Consider the following 26,032-nt stretch of genomic DNA (forward strand, 5'->3'; position numbering starts at 1 on the left):
CCATTTTTTCAAAAGCCCATAACTGAACTCTCTTGATTTTATTTTAAGTTTTTGTCTAAAATGAATCCGGAAAAAGGTGTGGAAAAATTTATTACCCAAATACCCCCAAAACCCTGTAAAACAACTATCAAAAGAAAACGCTGTCTTTTTTTGCCCAGCACCGAAAATCTATTAAAAATACCTTTTTTACAGAGGAAAATTTTCTTTTCCACCAAGACAGACCCTTTTTTGACTTCTGGGGGGAAGTTAGGTTTACAATGAGCAGGTGCATTCTTTTAAACCTTTAAAAATTTGTTTATAAAAAACCCCCCTGATCTCGCACGCCCCGAAAAAAATTAATTTTCCCGGCTTTGTTGGATATTTTTCAAAGATGCTGAACTCTTTTTAACCGGATGAAAAAACATCTTTTTTTAGTCTTCCCCTTTGTGATTGAAAAGTCATTGTCGGGTTGAATAAAACACCGAAAAATACCTTCTTAGATGGGGCACATCTTTATAAAAACTTTTTTCCCAACCCCGTCTTAATAACAGTTCTCGTAATAATTTAAAGGCAATGATGCTGCTTTTTGTTTTCTACTTCTGCAAAATCATCAAATAATTTAAAAGGCTAACCCAAAATTCCACATCATAAATGTGAGGTTTTTTCACTCTTTGAAATTGTGAGCTGGATTTTAAAACCCTTGCCAAAAAACAGTATAAAAAAATATTGTTTTTTCTAAGAATACCAACAAAGTGTAATGGAAGGCAAAAATTAATTTGACGATTGCACGTCTCAAATCTAATTAACATTAAAAAACCTGGGCCTTTTGGGCTTTGATCAAAGCATAAATCGTAAATTTTGGAAAATACGAGATTCCTTTTCTCCAAAATCCCAAAATCTTTAGAAATAAATCTTTAACCCAGTCCCTTTTTTTTTGGGAAAAACTTAAACCCAAAAATCATGTCGTTCTTTGGGGGTTTGGGGTTTTGGGGACAGTATTTAAAGGTATATAACCATACCTTCATCAAAAGGGAAATTTTTAAAAAGGGCCCAAAAATTGCGCCATGAGAAGCTTCTTTTTTAATATTTGATCATGTGTTTGGATAAAATTGGCCCCAAACTGATTTTTCATATTGACTGTTTTTATCGTTAGAGCTGTTTTATAATCTGACTCTATTTCTTTTAAACCATATTTTAATAATTAATTTTCTTGTGTGTCAAATAACCATGTAACTTTCTTTCAAAATTCGGTGTTAATTTTTTATTGACAGGTTTTTGCATTTCTTCGAAGTTAAATTTACCTGATGTTTGCCCTTTTTATGAGTTTGTATATTTTTTTGAGGTTTGGGTTTAATTTTTTTTTTTAAACGATAAACAAGTTTTAAAACTTTTCTTATGTTTGAAAATCAATCAAAAGGGATTTGGACTTTCATTAGGGGGGGGTTTGGGTAGTCTCTGTTGTCTATGGGTTTTTTACAAAAATTAGGAAAGAAAAACCATTATTTTTTCATTGTTTGATTGGTTATGTACCTGTTTCATCCTGTCCCATAAACCATTGTGAAGTCGTCAGAGGTATGGGGACACACGCTAGAGCATTCTGGGTGGGAAAGCTCTTTTTTTATTGTCAACCCCAACTGTGCACAAATTTGTTTCCCAAAGGGGTTTTTCCTTAACAACCATTGTCGCGTGTTTTTGGGGGAACTTTATTCGTTGGTTTTTTTTGAAAAAACCAAACCCTGGAAATTTTCTTTGGCCTTACCGGGTCTGTTTTGAGGTAGACCATAATCGGTCTCGGTCTAAATTCCCCCTTTGAACTTTTTGATTTGATTTTTCGATTGTGTCTCAATTTTGTAGACTCCACATATTGGAAGTCGTCCCCCTTAATGTGCCCTAACTCAATTTCCCTTAAATCGCGTTAAAATGATTAATTGCTGAAAAAATATGAAGAATTGAGGGACATCAACTTTTAAATAAAATTAATCGTCCTTTTTTTTCTTTTTTTCTAGTTTTTGATGATGAAATAAATTTCTAGTTCACCAGCCAAAATAGGTTTTAAAATCTAAAATTTTCAAAAAAAAACATTTTTTCTGACGAAATCGAATCGTAAATTTTAATTGGTATTCTTTTGTTTTTAACAGAATCTGAACTTTAGATGTGATTCCGATTTATTTTTGTTTTTTTGTTTTTTTTTTGATTTGCTGAATATCAAATTTCATCCTGGAGGAAGAGGGAATCGACGAATCATCTGGAATCAGTTAGAGCAGAAACTGATGAAAATAAAAGACCCGTTCTGAATTGTTTTTTTTGCCTTTTTTTTAGGCCCGGTATTTGGTAATGTTTCAATGTTAATGTACCCGATGAGCTGGGGTTTATCTGTGGGAAATCAGTGAAGCTCCCAAACGTGATTTTTTTTGTTTTGGGTGTTGTCCCTCAGTAACGTTGGTCGTTTTGTCTGTGATTGTGGCGATTTGAGTCTGTTTCCCGCTTGTTGTAGATGATTCGGCTGTAGAAACGGTTTACCTCGTGAAGTTTTCTTGTGCCCGTTTTGGGGGTAGTCGATTTTAAAGGTTTGCAAAGTTTTTTCGTTTACCGACTGTTTAGGGTTTTTAAATAAGTTTTTCTTTCTTTTACCCGTTTCTCAAAATTTTTAATTCTTTTGTTCTGTATTCTTTTCTGTTTTTTTGTCTTACGAGCTAGAGAGCTAGAAAATCTTTCTTTTTTTTCTCGACTTGCCCGGGAAATGGGGTTTTTTGGGGGATTCCGTATTTTGTAAGTACATTTTCATTGCGGAGCACCCGGGAAGGTTTTTTCGGTATTGGGCGACGAAAAAGTTTTTTGACTTTTTCGGTTTTCCTTTGTGTCGACCCCTGGTTTCAGTCCTGATTCGCTCATGTTTTATAGTTTAAGAGCTTTTTGGTTCTTGATTTTTCATTTAAATGAACAAATTCACAAAAATTTAAACGAACTCGACATTCCCTATTCCCTTTTGGAACCAGCCTAAAAAACTGTTCATTCAAAGTCCCAAAAATTTATTTCCCGAAGTAAATCAAATAAACCGAAATAACAATTTAGTTTTTAAAAAAAAAAATGGCCAAGTGAAGCCCCAAAATTTTTTATCAATTTTCAAAAGAACATCTTTTCGGTAGTGTCTGACAAAACTGTGTGAAAGGGGAAAATAATTCTTTTATTAATCAAGCGTAGGGAAAACAAATATACCTGTGACCAACTGAGTGTATAAAATAACCCATGACCCCAAGAGAGGAGAATAAAGATAACCAATCAAAAAGGGTGTTATATTTCCATAATTAAAAAATTTTTATAGTAAACAAAATGCTTAATGATAAACAATAAAGAAAAAAAAAAAAAGTAAATTTTCCAGAAAAGTGTTACAAATTAAATTGTAAAAAAATTAAAAACAAATTTTTTGCATTTCTTTACTATATTAAGTTATATAAAAAAATTTTTTATGTGTAAAAGGTACTACATTCGTAATTCAAAATTTTTTTCCGTCTTAAAAAAATTAAAGCGTGATTGTTACACAAACAAAAAACAATCCCTTTATCTACTAAAAAAATATCATCTAAAAAAAAATCGCGGGAAAAAATGTTTTAAAAATTGTCCCGCCCTCACTCGGGCATTAATTCAAGAGTTTAAAATGTGTTAAATCACAAACCCCCTTAATTTTTTAAATTTATACTATCTTTTTATATTAATATGCAAATGTCTATTTTAACTGCCCCCTTTTTGCCATTTTTAAACTTTTATAAAAATTAAGCTTTTCTTTTTTTTCTAAAAAATTTGGGAAAAAATTTTTACATGTATATTTTTTTCAGATTTTTTTAAAAAGAATGAACAAAATGCACCAAATATTCAAACACCTCATTAATATGATTTTTATGCATTAAATATAAAAAATTTTTCAACACTGGAGGTAAACATTTATGTGTGTCAAATGTGCAAATGCAATTTCCCTTCAGTAATTTAAATTATGGTAAGAAATTACTGTCCGAAAATCTCTGAGCCGTGAGTGTTTTTAACTAATTTAAATAGGGAGACCCATTTATTGACGTAGTATACCTTAATTGAAAATGTCTCATGGGGGTCCCCTATAGAAAATACTTCCGGTCGTTGTATCTAGAAAGTAGTTCTTTGAAAATTTTTAAAATTTCCCCAAATTTAAAAGTTCCTACTTTAAAATGTTATTTCCCAAAGTATTTATTGAACTTGGGACATTTTTTGTCTTTTTGTGTCTTTAACAGTTTTTTTGTGTGTTTTTCAGGTTTCATTTCTGTGCGGAAGGATTAAAAAAAATACACCTGGTGGCCCTGCAGATGTGTGGGAAAATTTTAAAAATGGACAGATACTTTTTGTGTAGAAAAAAGTTTATCGTTGTGGTGGTATTTTTCTGTGTATATTTTCTGGGATAGTATTACTCTTTAGAAATCAGAGTGTCAATGCTGCATTTTGTTGTGAAAATTCCCCCTCCATGCCCAAAAATGTTGTTTTACTATACAGCAAAGAAGGAAAATTTTTACTTGGGGCCCACCCTATATGGCAAATTCAGAAAGGGAATATCTCAGCAACCATGGGTTTACAGCATGAAACTTCACACACTGTAGCTGTAACAAAAATAGTGGTTTAAAAAGGGTTTTCCCAAAGGGTTTTTGAAAATTTTAATTTTATTCAAATTTTAAAATTAGTATTAATTTTCTTTTAAATTTTAGTAATATTGTCTCTTTGATTTGTCCCGTCTTTTACTTAGTGCAAGCACGAATAAGCTGGAGCTTTAAAAAAGGCTATATAAAAAAAGACATATAGTTTTTCCTTAATTTTAAGAAAAAAAAAATAAATTTAAATTTCTTTAAAATTTTTAAAAAAAAATTTTTTTTCGATAGCATCTCTTTTCCCGGGAATTTATAAATATATTATGTGAACTGTTTTCAAAATGCCGCAATAGACCGTGGATGAACAGTTTCTTAATATGGAAACGTACATTTTGGACCGGATGGGTTAAATGAGCTTAGTCGGTTTCGTAAAGGAGTCGGAGAGATGATTGCTTGTTGGGCCTGGGTCTCGAACCGGGCACGGTGTTATTACACTGATGTTAAAGCCTCAGCAGGCGTCTGTATATAATAAGAAAATGCGTGAATGTTCGTTCCCTTTCGTATGAACGCATAACTAAATATTACACGAAAAATTTTTTTTCCATTCAGTCAAATTCAAAGTGCACCGGCATTTTGGCATTGAAGGACATTTCTACCCGGGTGCGAGTGATTTGTCGGCAATTAATGTTAACAATTTTCTTTTTCACTGGCAGGACATTTGGGTTTTATTTTCACAGGGGAAATTTCATGGGGGGTTGCTTCAGTGTGATAAAATAGTTTTTGTTGTTGTTTGTGTATTATTTTATTTATTTATTGTTTTTTTTAGTTTAGAACATTTCCCAGCTTTCAGCTTCAGCCCCATAGGCCTCGTCAAAAACATTCTGCCCCTTTAATAGGATGCTTCTTTTTGTTTCTTTCGGTTTTCAAAGCAGGTCTGTGTACTAAGAAAAATTTTAACCCGGGGTGATTTCTCGGCGGCCCCGTCAGTTTCCTAATATGTATTTGTCCCCGGTACCGACGAAACACAACTTGACGGTTTTTTTTGTATTTCAATTTTGCTCGATTTATTCTACTTATTTTTAGATAGGATTTTTCTGTTGGGGCTTTTAAAAATTTTTCATGTTTTTTTGTGTGTTTTTTTTATGCATTATGTGTTCCAATTCTTTTAAATTGCATTTCAGAACTTTTGTTGTCTTGTGAAAAGGTTGTCTGGTAAAACTTATTTTAAAATTCTTTTCACTATTTCAGCTAACATATATGGAAAAAAAAAAAAAAAAAATTGTTGCAGTGTTTTTAAAGCGATTCCCGTAAAGTTCCTGACCCCGTTGATTCGAATATGAGAAATCAGATAGATGGGACCAATCTTGAAATTTTTTGTCCTTTTTTTTATGGAGTCCCGATCCACTTAGAACTAACACACCCTAGTTGTTTCTAAAGAAAGGCTGCACCGGTTCACAAATTTTTTTTTGTATTTGCAGGCGAGAATTCCATTGTCCTAGGAATTTAGAATCGTAAACCCGTCAGCAGCTACCCATAAACCAGACCAACCCATTTAAATCGGCGGGCAGAAGCTGTGATTCCCAGTGAACACCCCAGAATGACGTCTATTTTCGGTAAGCGATTTACTGTTTCCCCCCGGGGCATTTTCCCCCTGGGCCTAATTTCTTTAGTCAGAACTGTGCCTTTCCCTAATGCTTTCAGTTTCGGGGGACCCTGAGTGTGTCTGGGTCCAGTTGGGTTCTTGACCTTCCGCATTTCCTGCTTCCAAGATGGTGCCTCGGCTTTTCATTTGACGTTTCAGGCATTGTCGGCTTAGTCGAAGAAAATTCATTTTAAGATAGTTGTGATGTATTTATTGTTTTACTTCCCGTAATTGCATAAATAAATCAAATTGGTTTTGCTTTGGGTTTTGGGGCTTTCAATCATTTAAAAATTACATTTTTCGCAATTGTGTTGGGAAATTGTGCATTTTTTACTGAAAATTTATTTTTAAATAAAAACCATTTTGATACTCATTTTCAAAAAAATAAGCTTAAAGTTAATAAAACATATATAAGTATTAAATAGTGATTCACAGTTGATTTTATGAAAAACTGTTGAAATTTTAGAAGGAAAGGCCAAAATTTTTAATGTTTTTTTTTTTACCTTTTTTTTTTCAAAATTCGGTTTTTGAGCCAATTTTCCCCAAGTAGGTCTAGTTTGAAAGGTTTTGCGGTACAAAAAATTTTTTTGCGATGACAATGTCTTTTGTAACTTTTCTCGCAAAACCCCAGTTTCAAAAATTTGTGCGAAAAATTTGGTAAATTAAAAATTGTTAGATTAGGTGTCCCCGGTATGAAGTACTTCCGGGTCGTTTATCCTAGAAATAGTTCTTTTAAAAATTTTTAATTCCCCAATTTACGCTTCCTACTTTTACATGTTAATTCCAAAAAGTTTTATTGAACTGTGTCTTTTTGTCATTTCTGATGTCTTTAACAGTTGTTTTTTGTGTGTTTTTTTGGGTTACATTTCTGTGAGGAAGGATTAAAAAAATACACCAGACCCCGGGGCCCTGACGTGTCGTGGGAAAATTTAAAAAATGGACTAGTACTTTTTGTGTAGCAAAAAAAATTTTCGTTTATGGTGGTTTTTTCTGTGATATATTTACTGGGATAGTATTTCTCTTCAGAATCAGAGCTGTCAAGCTGCCTTTTTTTGTGAAAATTTACAAACCCTTCCAAAAGTGCTTGTTTTACTTACAGCAAAGAAGGAGAAATTGTACTGGGCCGACACCATAGAAAACTGAATAAAACCGGTATGTAACGGGTTGATGGAAAAATCAAAGCCTTTGGAAGGGTGATTGAGGAGGGGTTTTGGATATTTTGCCGCCATATTCCAAGACTGTGTGCCTTACAGGCTTGCTGACAGTCAGATGAAGTATAGAAATACTGCATAAAATTTACAGTTTGATAACAAATACCACGTCAGTTGTACAAATTACAATTTCATTAAACCTTACCGAGGAAAATTCTTTTTAAGGTTTTTAGATAAAAATAATGTATTTTTTTATTTAAGTCTCATCGTGTACATCACTTAAAAAACAAGGGAGAATTTTAAAAAATGTTTAACAAATATTCCCCATGCCCTCATATAGAGTACAAGGACTATATTGCATAACTAATACCAGCAAATTATTAACACTAATATGAAATAAGGGAAAGCCTCAAACGGGAATCGATCCCCTTAACTCTCTCATAACTTTTTAAAGAATGCTAATGACAGCCGGAAGGGCACTTTTTTTTTTCGATAGTAAATTCGCATTCGGTATACGCAGTTACCCAAAGGATCGATCCGATTTTGTCCTGGTGGATCGATTCCCCTTTAAATTTAAAAGGGAGATTTTGGAATAAAAAAAACAGCCAATTGTATTGTATTAAGGTAATTTGCCCCTTGGAAGGCACCCTCCGGAGAGGTATATTTATTTTATGAACTGTGCAACTTTGCTTTTATTCAAGTGCACCTACGTGATTACCAAAATCCATATTTTTTAGATGTGCAAGCGTTCGGTTTTGGCCAAATTATGGGAGCTTATCGGCCAAGGAAAAGGTATTCTTCCAAAAAATCCGTAGTCAACGCCAGTGCACGTGCCGGAATAACAATTTTTTAATTCGATGTTATATCTCATTCGGGACGTGGTTCCCCTTTAAAATGGCCGGTGGTCTAGTGGAACACGTTGACTGTCAATCAAGGTCCGGGGTTTGAATCCCGGCCAGGACTGGAAATTTCGAGGTTCCCACCTAACTAAAAGGTGGGTACTGGGGGCTTTCCAAGGTAAAAATTTCAGTTATGGACAAGGGGTTTTAAAGGGGGGGGGTTTTTTTAGATTGCTAAAAGATGCAAGTAATTTATTAGCCCCCCAAATCAAAAAAATGGACATTTAAAATCAGCAGTGGGCTATAAATTACACGGTCAAATTGGACAATGTGTAATGATGAAGGAAAGTGTAAAACATGTAAAAAAGGACATTGGATACCAAAAGTTTAAAATGTCATAACTCCTGAATTTGAAACAACTGTGTTTTAAGCATCGTAATCCCTTTAAAAAAAAAAGTTATTATGACCACAAAACTAAAATTGTGAATTAAAATATATTTAACATGTAAACTAAAAAATTTGAAGTAGACAGTCATACAGAAAAGTACTTGTACCTTAAAACTTTTCATATAGATTCAAGTGTAACTCAGATACAAAATCAATTATTTTTGAGCTCTGAAATTACGAAAAAGGGAAACATGTAACTATAATTACTTAAACAAGTCATTTTTGTTATAAGTGTGCACAGTTAACAAACTGATTTAACATTAGAACACATGAAAGGAAGTGTCTAAGGGTACGGATCCATACCTCTAGACAATCCTGTTTGGGGTTTTCTAGGGGTACGGACCTCCATTTTTTAGAGATTCAGGGTTACAGAACCAATTTCCAAGTCCAAAATTTAGGCCAAAATTCAGCCAACATATTTGTCAGAGTTATGTACTAATGTCTACAGATCGAGTTTGCTATGATAAACAAGTGATAAAAGTTTCAAAGCCATATGTCAAACACGTTACACAAAATATAAACTGGTACGAAAAACTTAACCAAGAATTTCAAGTCAAAAGAGGCCATAATTCAGCCAAAATCCTTGATGGAGCTATGTACTCGTGCCTATAACTGGACATGGTGATGGTAAACAAGTGTTGAATGTTTGAAAGCTTTATCTCAAAAGACTTTGTCAAAATATGGACTGTTACGAACAACTTCAGCAAGGTGTGACGCCAACGCCGACGCAGAGGTAAGTAGGATAGGTCTACTTATTCTTCGAACAGTCGAGCTAATAGGCATAAAAATATGCACCTATTTGTTTGTTATTTAGCAAGAGATAATGATAATAGACAAAGAACTGATTGTTTAATTAACAAATAATCAAGGCCTTCGCGTTGTTTATCGTCTGATTTACCACGGTTCAGAGTTCAGATGCGTAAGAATTGAACCACGAGGGCGTTAGCCCGAGTGGTTAAAACTGAAGCATCTGAACGATGAACCGTGGTAAATTAGACGATAAATCACAAGAAGACCTTGATTGTTTTCATTCTGACATGCTCCTTGATAAATTTTAATAAATACTAAACTGGACTTCATTTACGCGAGGAGTAATGTATCGGACGTCATGCGGCAATTTGACGTCATAATTGACGTCATAATGCTCTCTTACCGGTCCGTGCGTCAACCGTTGTTTATCGCAGAATATACAGAGCTTGATTTTCTTCTTTGTTTGACTGGAATGCAAATCGAACCATGTTAGAATAATCCATTAACCGTCATTAAGTAAAAGACGTCCCTTGTATCTCGTAACGGCTACCAAATGTGTGGGAAACATAAATACCATACGGGTTAATTATCATTAAAAATAGTTTTTTCACAACATATTTAACACTATTTTGTTTAATCTTTATATTTTTTCTGCCAGTTCGAATCCTCGTGATTTATTTGGTGATTTATTTGGTGTTTCTCGGTAAGTAACGTTTTGAAAGATAGGATGAACATTGTTATCTGTAAACCATTAATAGATCTAAGTTTAAGGTGAATACTGATGAAGTCTTACTTGTTATTTCATTTTCAACAAAATTTGAAATGTTAATGATCCTTAATCTCTTAAAAACCCCAGAGGTTCCTGCCCTAGAAACCCCCTTACAGGGTTGTCTAATGGTACGGAGCATAGGTATTATGAATTACTGTCAGGTAGAGTCAACAAAAAGTAATATTCAGTATTAGTAAATTCAAAAGACCTTTAAATATTGTACATAATGTTAAAATATAAATTGAATATTAAAGTACTAATGTTATTTCTTCACTAAATATGCATGCAGTTTATAGAAAAAAAAGGGAAATATATATGCGTACTAAATTTAACATTGGCATATTTAATTTTGAAAAGGGGCAGTGCGAAAAAGTATCACTATTATACACTGGCCATTCATTCTCTTTCCAGGGTTTTAGTCTGCAGCATTGACGATTTAAACAACGGAAAGGTTACAAAATGCGCCAAGACGCACCATTTTACATTTAGAAATTAAGTAAGAATGTAATTTTTTTCCAGGGGAGCATGCCCCCTAACTCCTAGAACAATGGCTTACACTTCCATTTTGGACATGCTACACTGACACGGTTTATTTTCTCTGGGGTACAGTAGTTGCCCCCGACCAACACCTTATTAGGAAAAAATTTAACATCATGATATACACCAAAAACTCCACCACTTTGTATCTGTAGTGTAAGAATTCTACAGGAGCATGCTCCCAAACCCTCCTAGGACAGTGTCTTACACTTCCATTTCGGCCTAGCTACGCCCATGAATTATGAATTTCACCAGATAGCACCATATTTTGCATTTAGAATGTAAAAATCTAATATTTAAAACAAAATGTATTTACAGAACAGAAAAAATCAAAGTTGTTCTTCTTGGTCACCGTCATACATTAAAAGTATATTTTTGCAAAAAGAAATCTTCCGTAAGTGTTTATAAATTTAAAAGATCCACTTGTGAATGTAAAAGGAAATCTTATGATCGCATAATTTAAATTTATTGGATGAACAACATGTATATTTTAAAGTAAACTGTCATACACATTGTTATTTTCTGCCACATATCTAGTTATTCGCTGAAACAATTAACACCTCTGTGATATACATATGTTGTGTTTTATTACAAATGACCACTTAGTGTGACATGTAGATATCTGATTTTTGGTAGTAATATTTAGCTGTTGTATAATAAAACATGTTGCTAATCTAATGCAACCCCATTATTTTCTACCAAACCATGCATATATGTATTTTAATAAGGAAATGTTTGACGAACACTGACCACAGCTGACATCCGGAATCATCATCAAGTTTGTGTCTTGTGTTGTGTGAATCAGTTGTTTAAAAATGAAATACATGTAGTTATGATTTTAATTGTACTGATACATTCTTTGAACGTCATGAATCAAAATGATTTAGCATTAAAAGTTTTAACCACAAGTGCCCTTCGGTGTGTCGCATTTGAAATATTGTAATTTTTTATTAAGACTGTAGACCGTTCTTCTGATGCAAAATTTAAAGGTATTATTGCAGAATATGGGGTAATGTGCATGCAGCATGCTTTTAAACAGTGCTCTTTTTTCCCCCCTTAGTCGGCCCGTTTGGAATCGCCTTGTTAAAATTATATGTCTGTATATTTGGTATATTCCTTACATGTCCAATGTATTTCTTTAAAAAGTTATTTTTTCATCTCTTTTATTTATTCTGTTAACACGTGCGACAATTTTATACAGGTGGCATGTTACTTTTTTAATTTCCTTCGAAGTTTAGAGATAGTTAATGATTCGTTTTATATAGAAAACGCTCCCTTGTCCGCAATGCGCGCATTGCATTATGGTATAACTACTGTATGTTCTATTTATAGAACACGGGAGTGTGCAAATACCCTGTAAACGTGAAGTCATCGGGCCAACGACGGAAAACCGTCAAAGGATAATCGTTGTTGGGCCACTGTTGGCCCAACAATGATTAATAAGTATTGTAAATACAGCAGTTGGGCCAACGTTGAACCAACCTTAAATTTCAGTCACAGATATCTCTGCATTGGCCCAATACTGATTTTCAGGGAAAGACTTACACAGAGAAAACATCGTTGGCCCAACGTTGGCCCATCAGAAGTAATAATATAATAATTATATATTTTACAGGTCACTGTTTTATCACAAGCACCTACAGGTAAACACATTGTGTAGGTGTAACATGCAGTATTTAATTAATAATCAAATACTTTTCTGCACCAATTCGTAATCTGATAGTTTGGACTAATTAAACTTAATACTTATCTGCAGCCGTAATGATATTTTGAACTATTTCAAATCTTCTACCTGAAGAATCTAATTTGTGAAATAAATATTGAAGGAAAAAACTGCTATAACAAATATCTAATTTGTACAATCCTAAAATGTTTACAAAAAATCTGTTGAATATTCCAGAACATGAACTCTCGTTAACCCGCGTTATGTAAGAAATCCCAGAAAATGTGGTTAATTGTACTCTCTAGGCGAGATTTCTAGCTGCATAGACATGTGAAGTTAAGGAAACTATTATACATGTTAACAAAAACCCGGTCTACTAGCTATAAACTGTAAGTAGAAGTTTTTGAATATTTTTTGATAAAATTGTTGAATCTTATAGAGAATTTCTTTTTATAGCCTGTATGCATGTAGTATCTATGTGACTTGAACATAATATAGTGAATACTTTTATCTAAAACTGGCGGATGGCACTAGTGTTGATTATTTAATTCTGTAAATAAAATAACTCATATTTTCGTTAATTTTAACATATTTTTCTCGGTTAAATACAGACAAAAATAAATTTCATACAGTTTATGCCCAGAAGTTTATGTGCATCTGTATAGTTATTGTTATCAATATGACGTAGATGGTTTAATCAACATTATGATTTTCGTTTTTTACAGGATGCTGTTCAAGAGAGTAATAATTGGGCGCCTAGCACTGTAGGGCACAGGAAAAAAAAGAAAAGATAGAAAGCTGCAACTTCAGTGAGAAAAGAAAACAATCAGGCAGAACTTGGATATATAATGAGTTAAAATACAGACAGTAATTCATTTTAATAGGATTTGATCAGTAACTGAAAAAAGAAAAAATAGATTTATATATGGTTGGAATAAATATTTGACATGCTGTAGTGATGAAATATTCGGTTATATTTCTTCAGGAGACTTGCAAACAAACTTTAAATAAATGTTAGATTTCTTTTTGTTAAATGTTAAACAAAATCACAATTATTTGAAAATAAAATGTGTACTAAACAATTTTAGTTTTAGTCTATTTTATCAAATTCGTTATCGTTGGAATAACGTTGGCATCCTTCTTTCGGCCAACAAAGAGATAGAGTTGGCCCAACGTAGGACCAACCATAATAGACGAAAAATGTTGTTGGCCGAATGGAGGGCCAACGATAAGTGTAGGATACCAGTAGTTGGCCCAATGGAGGGCCAACGATAAGTGTAGGATACCTGTCGTTGGGCCAACGGTGTACCAACCGTTGGGCCAACGTTGCGCCAATTAGCAAAATGGCGTTGGGCCAACGTTGGAAATCTTCTTTGGGCCAACGAAGAGTCTGTCGTTGGGCCAACGTAAGGCAAACGCATGTCTGCTATCTGGGTATTATCTGGGACATCATGCTGACAAGACAACAAGCCTGAAAGTTCCAAATCAAAATTGATTCTCCAGCTACCCCTTGTCCTATAACTGCATTCCCATGTAGAATAAAACGTATACTACAGTGCAAATTAAATGAATGATATAGACTGCCCAACTACTCGTACATAATTTTATATTTATGTATAGTTGCATCCATATACTGATATATTATTAGAGAAACACTCGAATTTATTAACATAATTTAAATTATCCACATCACGGAAATAATATTACTATGCAAAAAAAAACAAGTCTACAGCAATGAGTACAATTTGCTCCACTATACTTATTTATACGTATTTAAATATTTAGGGAACTCTCTTACTCATGATAACAACAACATCGCAAAAATCGTAAAAATCGTGACAGTCTAATAACAAATTATCCAGACCTCTGCAAGCACTCACATGTTACTTATTGTTCTATTCGCAGTAACTTAAAAATAATTGTTGTACTATCAAATTACATTAAGTAACAAATCAAATGCCCAAAAAGGCCAAAATATACAAATAATATAATGAAACATAAACAAGCCGACATGTTTCTAAGAATCATTATTTAATGTATGTGAAACTATTCGATATACACGCATTTATTTGTTAATGGTAAATCAATCTGCTGACAAAATGACATCTACATCATATTTCAGTGTAAAAGTATCGTGCTTGGTCCAAACACTTGCCTTCATTATGTTAACGACCTCGCAGTGTAACAAAATATTTTGTCATTGTTTCGCCTTCCGATTGACATGTGCAGTTAAATAACACATGGAGTTTTCAATAATGGATCTAACCAAATGAAAGTAGACATCACTTTCTACCCCACCGAGCCAAGATCCTAGTATCCTTTTTATTTTATTTGATATGGTAGAAGAACAACGTTTTTCTCTCTTGTTGTCAAGATGACATTAAGGTAGCCATATGACCAAGAGGCGAAACAATGACAAAGTAATTTGTTGAGTTCTCGTGTTGTTACATGGTGCCCCACAATAATGACTAGGCTACAGAATGTTACATAGTTATGTCCTCATATTTATGCCTTGTGCCAACATGACAAATAGGCTATGACTGTTGGAAACAAGAGTGCCGACTAAGGGAGCGAACCCTCGACTCTTAAGTGTTTGACATATATGTAAGAAAATACCCTCTTAATGACCTATCGGTAACAAAATATGTATCAGTCTATTGTTATTTCATAAATGAAATCCTTTATGAGTACATGTAAAGATAAATACTCTATTGTTATTATCTTATCTATGATTATTACTTGAAAATTACCATTTTATCAATACACTTATTACCGACAGGGTCGAGAACAACAGCAACAACAATAATAATAATAATAATAATGATAATAATAATGATGATGATAATGATAATAATAATAATAATAATAACAATTCAATGTAATAATAATGATATTTAGATTGTCATTGTTATTTGCAAACTTGTAGAAACATAAATTCACCTCTCCTTTTACCCTTACCCAGATCTATCTGGTCCCAAATGGCATGAATTTCCTGCAGTAACCATTAATTTTACAGAATACTGTTTCATCTGAAGAAACCTTCAAGGCTTTTGGAAATTACAGGGGGCAAACTAGATCAGCCAATGACCTTGGCCAATGCCAAGCCCACGATCCCATGTCCTTGAGCCTATCCCAACCGATCCGAAGAGCTCAGCCCACAAGCCTTGTCTTGCTTTTACGGGATCCCAAGCATACCGACCAAGTTTCAAGATTGGACCAAACCTGTGACCTCTAGACTGTTACCAACCAAACGATGCACGAGAACACAGGACGATCACGACAGCTCACCTTGAGCACAAAGCTGATAAGGCGTGATGAAATGTATGATATAATAAACTGTTTTGAAATAAATATAACATGAAGACTATATTATAATGACTCAAAATCAACATTTCCAAAGATGATTAATGATTAAAAGCAGATGAAAATTACAGCTGTAATTCATTCAAATGGTCGAGCACGTGTTAATTATGCAACACATTTTAGCTCGACTATTCGAAGAATAGGTAGAGCTATATGACTCACTCATGCGTCGGCGTCACGATTTGGTTAATTTTTTGTATATAAGCTGGTATCTCAGTAACCACTAGTGACAATGGATTGAAACTTCACACACTTATTCACTGTGATAAACTGACTTACATTGCACATGACATGTTCCATAACACTATTTTGCTTTTTTACAAAATCATGCCCCTTTTTCAACTTTTATATTAATTCAGTTGAGAAGGCTGTTGAATCGTCGAGCGTTGCTGTCCTCCGAAAGCTCTTGTTTCATATAGTGTTTGTTACACCATTTGGTAAAATGTATAGAATAGTAGCTCGGTCTACGTTTATGTAGAGAAATATATATATAAGTCTTGCATGGGATTTTTGAAACACAGACAACGACAAGGAATGTCTTATGATCCTTTGATTACTCTGCTGCGACTATTTACCCTACTAGTGGGTAGTTTTACTAACTTACTGAATAACTATCCAATAGATACTGGAATCCAAGTTCACAAGTAATCTCTTTACATTAAATGACCAAGAATTATATATATAACAATGTTTTCACGATCATCTATTATTAAGTACAACATTCTATGCAAAAGTGTACAAGGAGTTTTCATGATTCTAGCAATGCAATGCAAGTGAATTTTGAAACAGGGACAGACAATGACAAGGAATGTTTTAGTATCCTTTGGTTACTCTGCCGAGACTATTTGCCCCGCCAGCGGGTAGTTTAGAAAAATGCAACTAAATGTTGTTTAAAGTTCCATAAGGATTTAATTCTTATATTAAAACAGATAAAATAGCTGTCCAACTAAATGGTGTCCTTAATAATAACATGGTTAGAAAAGAGCTACGTTAAATAATACTGTATATGAACATACAGTTAGAGTCACAAAGTGAGTTAATAAAACGCAATAGATTCAATAAAACTTTCTGAAATGTTCATCAATATTCAAACCCTTGACAAATTTTAAAGAAAACAATTATCGAAGATAGGATTTATCAGGAAATTAATATATCTTATATTCATAATGGAAAATGTGGAAGTCACATTTTAAACAAAGGCGTTATGGGCCTTTAAATCTGTTTGCCGACCTTAAACAAAATGTACAGATGTATACACAATTCAGTATTAAAAAGATATTATAGTCTCTTCACCTTTTCCAAGCGATTGTTTATTGCATAATCGTTGCGTTTTTCAAATAAAACTTATATTCTATCTAATTTATACCACTTTATATTTACAAATGAATGAACATCTTTGAAAACATACAGATCCATTCCAGCTGTATGAATATGAATTTACATCCGTTTGTATAACGGAACTTGTGAAAAATGTGAGATAAATTGCAAAACAATCACGACTATCAGTTAAAAATCGCACTGTTCAACTAAAGCAGTCACAATCACAATCGTCACAGTCGCAGTTATCGTCCCCGCCGTGAGAATCACTACTGTCGTTACAGCAGCAGCAACAGCATGCTAAACATAAAGTACATTCTGTGTCATCGTCGACGTGTGTTGGGTTATATCTGTCGTCCCTTTCTCGGCGTCCCTCTTTCCGTCACAATGAGAGACAATACCAAAATATTTACATGCAAATATAACCTTCTGAAACAGTGCACATACAGAGAAGTAAACGCATACATAATTTATGTAAAAAAAATCTTTATTGCTCTTTTGGTAAAAACGAAAATATATCAAAATATTTCATGCTATTTTGGTACGTAACAAACACTGTCTTAAAGGTACATTAGACCCAAATTCATACTGAAAATATGAGCACTACACAGAATTTATGTACTAAACAAAAAAATTAATTAATATGTTAAATTGTTATTTTATCTTTATAAACAGAAACATTTCCCAATATGTTTACCGATCGAAAATGAAATATGAAAATCACAGCTGTAATTCATTCATATGGTCGACCACTTGTTTGTTACTGCGACATTGTTTCATGATACTTTTAGAGTAGTATTTGTAACACCATTTCGCTAAATATATAACTGTCTTATACATTAGCCAAGTCAAGTCAAAAAAGTTTATTGGCTTAAACATATACATGCCTATCGCCAAGTCACATATTTGGCGCATTAAGACTATTATAGATACAAACATACATATAGAAAAGTATGACATAGATATGATTTAATAACAAACATGCAATGATAAAACCAGAATTAAAAGATTACAATTTAAACCCATCAAAGATCGTGGTATACAGAATATCTCTTAACTGTTGCAAGATAGATAAATCTGGTTATTGAATTTAATCAGAAAATGTTTCCTTGAAGATTTCATTATAATCCTAAACTTATTCAAATTTGGTCATGTATAAGAGTATCTAGGTAAATGCAAAGTTCTTAGTTCAGAGTAATACGGTCATATCAATAAAAAATGGTACTCTGATTCAACAACATGCATATTGCATTTTGTACAAAGCCTTAAGGTTTCTACCTATATTTCTTAATCGACCTTCTTCAATAGCTGATATACGAGCAGAACATCTGAATCTTGGCAATGCATTTCTTGGTTTAATACTTGTAACATAGTTCAAATACTCTTCTGTGTTAAACTTGCATTTCTTGGTTTAATACTTGTAACATAGTTCAAATACTCTTCTGTGTTAAACTCTGTTTTGAATTCTCTGTACGTTTCAAGTTTTCTAGAAATTCTTAAGTCAGCAAACCATATTTGTACATACTGAACTTTAATTCGTTAAATAACAGCATCGACTTGTGAATTGCTTACTGAATTATTATCCCGTAGATACTGGAATCCAAGTTCACATAGTAATCTCTCAACATTTAATGACCAAGAATTTACAATGTTTGCACGATCATCTGTTAAGTACAATATTCACGCAAAAGAGTACCAGAAGTTTTCATGATTCTAGCAATGCATGTGAATTTTGAAACACGGATAGACAATGACAATGAATGTCTTGGTATCGTTTGGTTGCTCTGCCAAGACCATTTGCCCTGCCAGCGGGTAGTTTAGAAAAATGTAACTAAATGTTGTTTAAAGTTCTATAAGGCTTTAAATCTTATATTAAAACAGATAAAATACTGTCCAACTAAATGTTGTCCATAATAATAACATGGTTTGAAAAGAGCTACGTTAAATAATACTGCATATGAACTCAAAGTTAGAGCCACAAAGTGAGTTAATAAAAGCAATAGATTCAATAAATGTTCATCAATATTCAAACTCTTGACAAATATTAAAGAAAACAATTATCGGAAATAGGATTAATCAGGAAATTAATATTTTTGTATTCATAATTGAAAACTATGGCAGTCACATTTTAACAAAGGCGTTATGAGCCTTTAAATCTGTTTGCCGACCTTTAACAAAATGTACAAATGTATACACATATCAATATAAAAATAGTATCTTCACCTTTTCCAAGCGATTGTTTATTGTTTTTCAAATAAAACTGATATTCTATCTAATTTATACCAATGTATATATTCCATATACCGATGTATATATTCTATCTAATTTATACCGATGTATATTTACAAATGAATGAACATCTTTAATTGAAGACATACAGATCCATTCCAGCTGTACGAATATGCATCCGTTTGTATTACGGAACCTGTGAAAAATGCGAGATAAATGTTAGAGATGGAAGTGCAAAACAACCACGGCGATCAATTAAAAATCACACTGTTCAACCAAAGCAGTCACAATCGCAGTCCCCACAGTCACAATCACAACTGTCGTCCCCGCCGTGAGAATCACCACAGTCGTTACAGCAGCAGCAACAACATGCTAAACATAAAATACATTCTGTGTCATCGTCGACGTGTGTTGTGTCATATCTGTCGTCCCTTTGTCGGCGTTCCTCTTCTGCATCCGTAAAGGCAATTGAATTTGGATCAACTGGTTCCCCTACAGGTGGTTGCGTAGTTACAACGTTAGTGGTACCGGTGGGCTGTGTCACGACACTCATTGTATAGCTGAAAATATAAAAAAATAAAAGACCGATATATATTTTGTTAAGTTTGACAAAAAATAGGAAGTATTTGAGCAGACATCCTTGGTCGTTTGTACATGTACACCTTTTTTATTTTTCATAACCGACAGTGTAAGTTTAGTTTACGACTGGCTGGAACTGTTGCATGAACATATATAATATTTTTTTTATTTAATACCTCCATGTACTGGTACATGGTTTTTGTTTGTTTTCATAATTATAACCGATATCATATATAAATACTGCTTTGATACATTTAGAAAATTCATACGGAACGTTTTGTTTAGATATAAGTTAATTAATTGTTACTCTAGGTATAAAAAAGACATAATTCGAAGACTAGGACCCTCGGCTACAAAAGCGACTTCATCGTAACAGCGAGCACCAGAGTTTGCCCTGAGCATATCAGAGCAGTGGATTTTACTTGCCAGAGAAACTGAAGCCAGATGCTGTTCCATCTGCATGTCCATGGACCCAAAGTGCCAAACAAAAGTCAACCGAAAAGAGAGTTTGTGGACAGGGATGAGACAGACACCTGTGCGAGAAGGTGGGGACATGGTGACTGGTCCGTGTTAAAATACTGGCAAGCATAATCATGCCATATCGAAAACATTAGACCATACTTTATTGCGTTTTGTTCTCAGGCTTATTTATATTATTTTTTTAACTGATTATATCAAATCAGGGTAGAAGTTCAGTTCGTAGCGAAAACGATTCATCATCACATGCGAAGCTGAATTTTTCGGAAGGCAAAACAGATATGGTTAAAAGGACGATATCACTAATTATAGACCTACATATTTTTTCAGGTGATGAATTTTACTATTTCTAATGAAACTTAGATATGGTTTATTCAGCAATTTATTTATTTTGTTGGGTTTAACGTCGCACCGACACAATTATAGGTCATATGGCGACTTTTTATTCAACAAGGACTTAGAGCATTTCCTAATAAACAGAGAGTAAATATATTATGTTGCTAGCTTTTGTCACGGGGTGGTCTTCTGTTATATATCATTATTTAAAGGGAATCGAAGTCATCCTCAAACACTTTCTTCTACAGTAGCTAACCATTTTTCCAAGTAAAAATGGAGCAATCGAATACTGACTCTTGGCGAATATAATTTTGTTTCAAGTACTGACACCTTACTCAGTATAACGCTAAATACCGTTTTATAATAAAATGACCATTTTAAATGAGGACATATAGCTAATGCTCAAATGTACAAGTAAATACTATTAATGTGATTATAACAAATTATTTTAAGGTATTACAGCTGCGTTGTCCATCTAAGACTACAATAATTGAAGGTTATCTCGAGGGATAATACACAAGGAGATTACCTTTTTTTCCTGTCTGTGCCAACCTTTTGCTTTTTTTTTTTTGTCTGTCAGTTTTGCACACAAATGAACCTTCTATGAAAAAGAGCTTTTGTTAAATGCTCTCTCTTCTTGTGTAATCAGCATTTTGTTATATGGTATTTCGGAATTCCACTTATTTTTCCCCTAACTGATTGAAATACAAGTGATCATTGCAGAACGTTTCTTGTTACTGAATTACAAATATATTCTAAGGTGGTAAATTCTTGATACTTGTTAATTCATCAGTATTAAGAAGCCACGTTTCACGTGATGTGGTAGTTGATATGGAAACAAATTTAATGTTTAAAAATAGAATTTTATTAAAGTTTTTTTTATATGTTACATGTAACTTTATGTAATATACTGTAGGGCAAAAATTATAAGGCTTAGAACAGTGAATACAACATAGCTAGCGAAATATACCATTATTATTCCTTCTCTTGAGAAGGAATATTATAGTTCAATAAGTCACACTTGACTGAGCTACTGATACCGAAAGCTGTTGTCATTACAAGCTGGCCAATAAATCTCCGTGACCTTAGAAATAACCTCTGACGTTAGACTATTCTTTCCTAATTGAGGCGACTCTGACTGAACGCGTTTCGAGGATTACATATTACTAAACCCGAGGATGTTATTTCCTCCATTCTTGAGGAAAATAACATACATTCAGTCGACCAGATAGACATGTATCAGCAAATTTAAATGTAAACAACTAAATATTATCGTTACCTTGAAATGCATAGTTAATATATGAAAACAAACCCCATTGCAACCCTCTAATTATGTACAACAAATTCACGCATCGAATCGTAATTGATTAACCGGGTCAATGTCTTATTGCCGTATTTACTCTACTGAAAGTGGTAACAGATTTAATTGGTTGTGGGATTTAACAATTTATGTTAAATAACTAGCGTAAATACTTACTTGAAATTTTTTGGCAGTATAAAACAGACATTGCAACCAAAATTTTACAAGATGGTCATTTCATATTTATATAGATATAGTGCCCTAGAAGGAACTTTTAATATGCTTCAGCTTGTAAAATTATTTACTTTAAAACCTCCCTTACCATGCCTCCATGAAAACAATCTGACTTAAGTACTTGATCTTCTAAACGAAGATCTGAGAACGACCCATTCACATACGTCTTCTGTATATTTTGGATTTCCAGTATTGCTATTTTTATTTTAACCAATCAGACGACTTGTTCGAATGCCAAAGAGTAAGAAAAATGTGCAGTTATTTCAGGGCTCGAACCCGGGACCCCCTCGCTTACAAAGCAAATGGCCTACCGACTGAGCTAACCGGCTATCTGACACATTTCGACATAAGAATTGTAAATATCAAAAGTCAAGGCTACAGGTAGATTTGCAAAATCTTGTAAGCTAAAGCTCTGATTGGCTAGCGAAAGGGTTGTCAGAACGAGGCTATGAATAGGTCGTTCTCAGATCCTATGCGTAGCGTAATAGGAGATGTACTTTAGTCAGATTGCCATGAAAATTATGTCAAATATAATATGACTACACTGTGACAACTGAATTCGAGTGAATGGCAAAAAGTGTAATGTATTAAATATTCTGACTAAATATTTTTATTTACCCGTCAAACGGAAACGGTTATGCCGTAATATCAATTTTGGTACCCTACAGTACTAAAACAGGAAACTAAATTTAAGTTATCACGTTGTCCCGTAATGCCCAGTAGTATTTTATGGTAGGCCTATATATATATCAAGAGAGGTGAGATAACATTATTTGACATGTGATATAGACAGACCGGTGGAAGATGACTCAATGTCACGCCCTAATTAAAAATTTGCTATAACTTTTTTACTGTACCTTACAAGTACGGTTAACTTACTTTCGTTTTCAGAGTCTTTTCGTTTCACTTGACACTAATACGCACCAATCGCGACGTTGTAATTAGTCAAATTGGATCCCTTATTTTCACATCTAAATCGAAGAACATATATTTGTAACAAAATTGGTAAAATATTCCAACCGTGACGCGTCCTGAACTAATAAATTTAATTATGCTATACTTAGACACTTGTAAACACATATTATAGAAGGCAGTTATTTCGCGACATTCCTTCCTTTATTAAAAGAAAATCTTGTGTAAGTTAACTTTCAACGTGTCTATCATTTGAAATAAAGCTTTAACTTATAAATACCTCTATTATAACGTAGATGTTTGTTTACCTTTTTCTGTACACAATCAATACGCCAACATATTTCTACTGTTGTGATACATGTACGTAGAAAGCTGAATAAAACCGGTAATGGAAAAATCAAAGCCTTGGGAAGACTGATGGAGGCGGGTACCTGTCATATTAGATGAAGTAGGAAATACCATGTCATTTTGTACAAATTACAATTTCATTAAACCTTACAGGGAAACTATCTGATTAGAGATAAAAATCGTAACAGTCTAATAGCTAATTATCCAGACCTCTGCAAGCACTTACATGTAACTTATTGTTCTATTCGCTGTAACTTAAAAGTGATTGTTGTACTATCAAATTACATTAAGTAACAGATCAAATGCCAAAATATACAAATAATATAACGAAACATAAACAAGCCGACATGTTGCTAACAATTATTATTTAATGTTGTCAAAATATTCAGTATAAACGCATTTATTTATTAATGGTAAATCAATCTGCTGACATAATGACATCTACATCATATTTCAGTGTAAATGTATCGTGCTTGGCCCAAACACTTGCCTGCATTATTTTAACGACCTTGCAGTGTAACAAAATATTTTGTCATTGTTCGCCTTCCAATTGACATGTACAGTTAAATAACACATGATGTTTTCAATAATGGAGGTAATTAAATGAAAGTACACATCACTTTGTACCCCCCCCCCCCCCCCCCACCGAGCCAAGATCTTTGTGTCCTTTTTATTCTATTGAATATGGTAGAAGAACAACGTTATTTTCTCTTGTTGTAAAGATGGCATTTATGTAGGCATATGACCAAGAGGCGAAACAATGACAAAGTAATTTGTTGAGTTTTCATGTTGTTAGTTGGTGCCCCACTAGCCACTCCGCAGATAATAAATAATTTGTCACAAGATTTCAACTTTGTATTTTTTCTGTTATTTTATGAAATAGTGTCAATATTTTAGAGATTTTCCCAGATATTTAATTGTAATATTAACCCTTAGCCTGCTGCAGGCGAATTTAACAGCCTTTGCAAACAGCTTGGAACCAGATCAGACGCCGATTAAATCGGCGTCTGATCAGGTTCCAAGCTGTTTGCTACTCTGACAATATTTCTTCCAATTTTGGAGCAAATTGAATGAACTTTACAATTTTAGCAGACGACATTTCCAGCAGACGACAATTTATCTAGCATGCTAAAGGTTAATTGAATTAGACAAAGGATAAAGACTAGCTATGTACTCAATTTCAAAAATAAAAAAAAAAACTTTAAAAAAAATATCATAGTCTAGGAGCTAGTCTAAGTGAGACGTAGCTGTTGTTTGATTCTTAAAAGTTTTTACTTATATCATGTCTCCGTTTCGATAAACTTTCACGTGGCCGGGAAGAGGTAAACTCTGTTCTTCAGCCAATGTTTACATATCAGTTGCATAGCCAGAGATAACCTTAGGAAGGCCAGCACATATTTATGCAATCTCGCCAGGCATATGTATATTTTTGACAACACAGAAAATGACGTCACTCGACCTTCAGCTATTCCGGAAGTAAATAAAATGAAAGTAGAAATGCTAAACTTGAAAACGAAAGCCGCATTTTGATTCGTTGATAGTCAGGGGTCACGCGCAGGGGTCACCCCGTCTAAATGTATGCGCGTGGACTTCTTTTTTTTTTTTTTTTTCTTTTTTTTTTTTGGTATTGGGGAGCAAATTTCCAGCACTTTATTACGAATTGAAATTACCTGGGCTTCAGTACAGCATGTCAGTTTTTAATCTATGAAAAAATATTTGAGCTCTGGATAAACAGAAATCCCACAGGGGTCCGTAACGGACCAAGGGTACATTGATAATTTTGGAACTTCATCAAATCGCTCAAAATGTCATTTTTGATGTTGTCTGAGAGTGTCAGTATATGCCTCAGATGTAAGATATAACCGTTTTTGAGGGCTGCAGACCTAGACATTTCAGAAATATTTTCAAAATAAGTTTCGTGTAATAAATGTTGTTTCTACGGAAGCGTGAAAGGGCCATAAGACGCTAATACGTTTTAGTACGTTAAGGCTGCGGAAAGGATATTCTATAACTTTATCCTGTAACTATTCCGCTTTTAGCTGTACAGTAGACGGTAAAGCATCGGGATTTATTAAAACTTTGTTCTTACATCAGTTCACCAAAAACCAAAACGACCAAAAAGTAATACACAGTATATAGTTGTGCCCCACCCCCATGAGCGGTGAGGGCATATAGATTTGCTCTTGTCCGTGCGTCCGTCTGTCCGTCCGAAGTTCGTGACACGCCTAGCTCAAAAAGTATTTGTTATAAATTCATGAAACCTTGCAAGAGTCTTTATCATGATATGAACATGCGCACCTTTTATTTTTCGTCTCGCTCCGCCCCCTAATTTTAGAGTTATGGCCCCTGAAATAGTAAAAATGCACATTTTCACCTTGTGACACGCCTAGCTCAAAAAGTATTTGATATAAATTGATGAAACCTTGCATGATTCTTTATCATGGTATGAACTTGCGCACCTTCTATTTTTAGTCTGGCTCCGCCACCTATTTTTAGAGTTATGGCCCCTGAAATAGTCAAAAATGCACATTTTCACCTTGTGACATGCCTAGCTCA

General features: G+C 33.7%; 1 long non-coding RNA gene across 1 annotated transcript; it reads right to left on the bottom strand.

The window, feature by feature from the left end:
* Positions 1–17,527: 17,527 nt before the first annotated feature.
* Positions 17,528–23,527, bottom strand: LOC123539658 (uncharacterized). Its single transcript, XR_006684040.2, has 2 exons — positions 23,409–23,527; positions 17,528–19,850 (listed from the first exon to the last, which is right to left on the bottom strand). It is a non-coding gene; the product is annotated as an uncharacterized LOC123539658 (long non-coding RNA).
* Between the last annotated feature and the right edge of the window lie 2,505 nt (positions 23,528–26,032).

Source organism: Mercenaria mercenaria, chromosome 16 (assembly GCF_021730395.1).
Source record: "Mercenaria mercenaria strain notata chromosome 16, MADL_Memer_1, whole genome shotgun sequence".
NCBI lineage: Eukaryota > Metazoa > Mollusca > Bivalvia > Venerida > Veneridae > Mercenaria > Mercenaria mercenaria.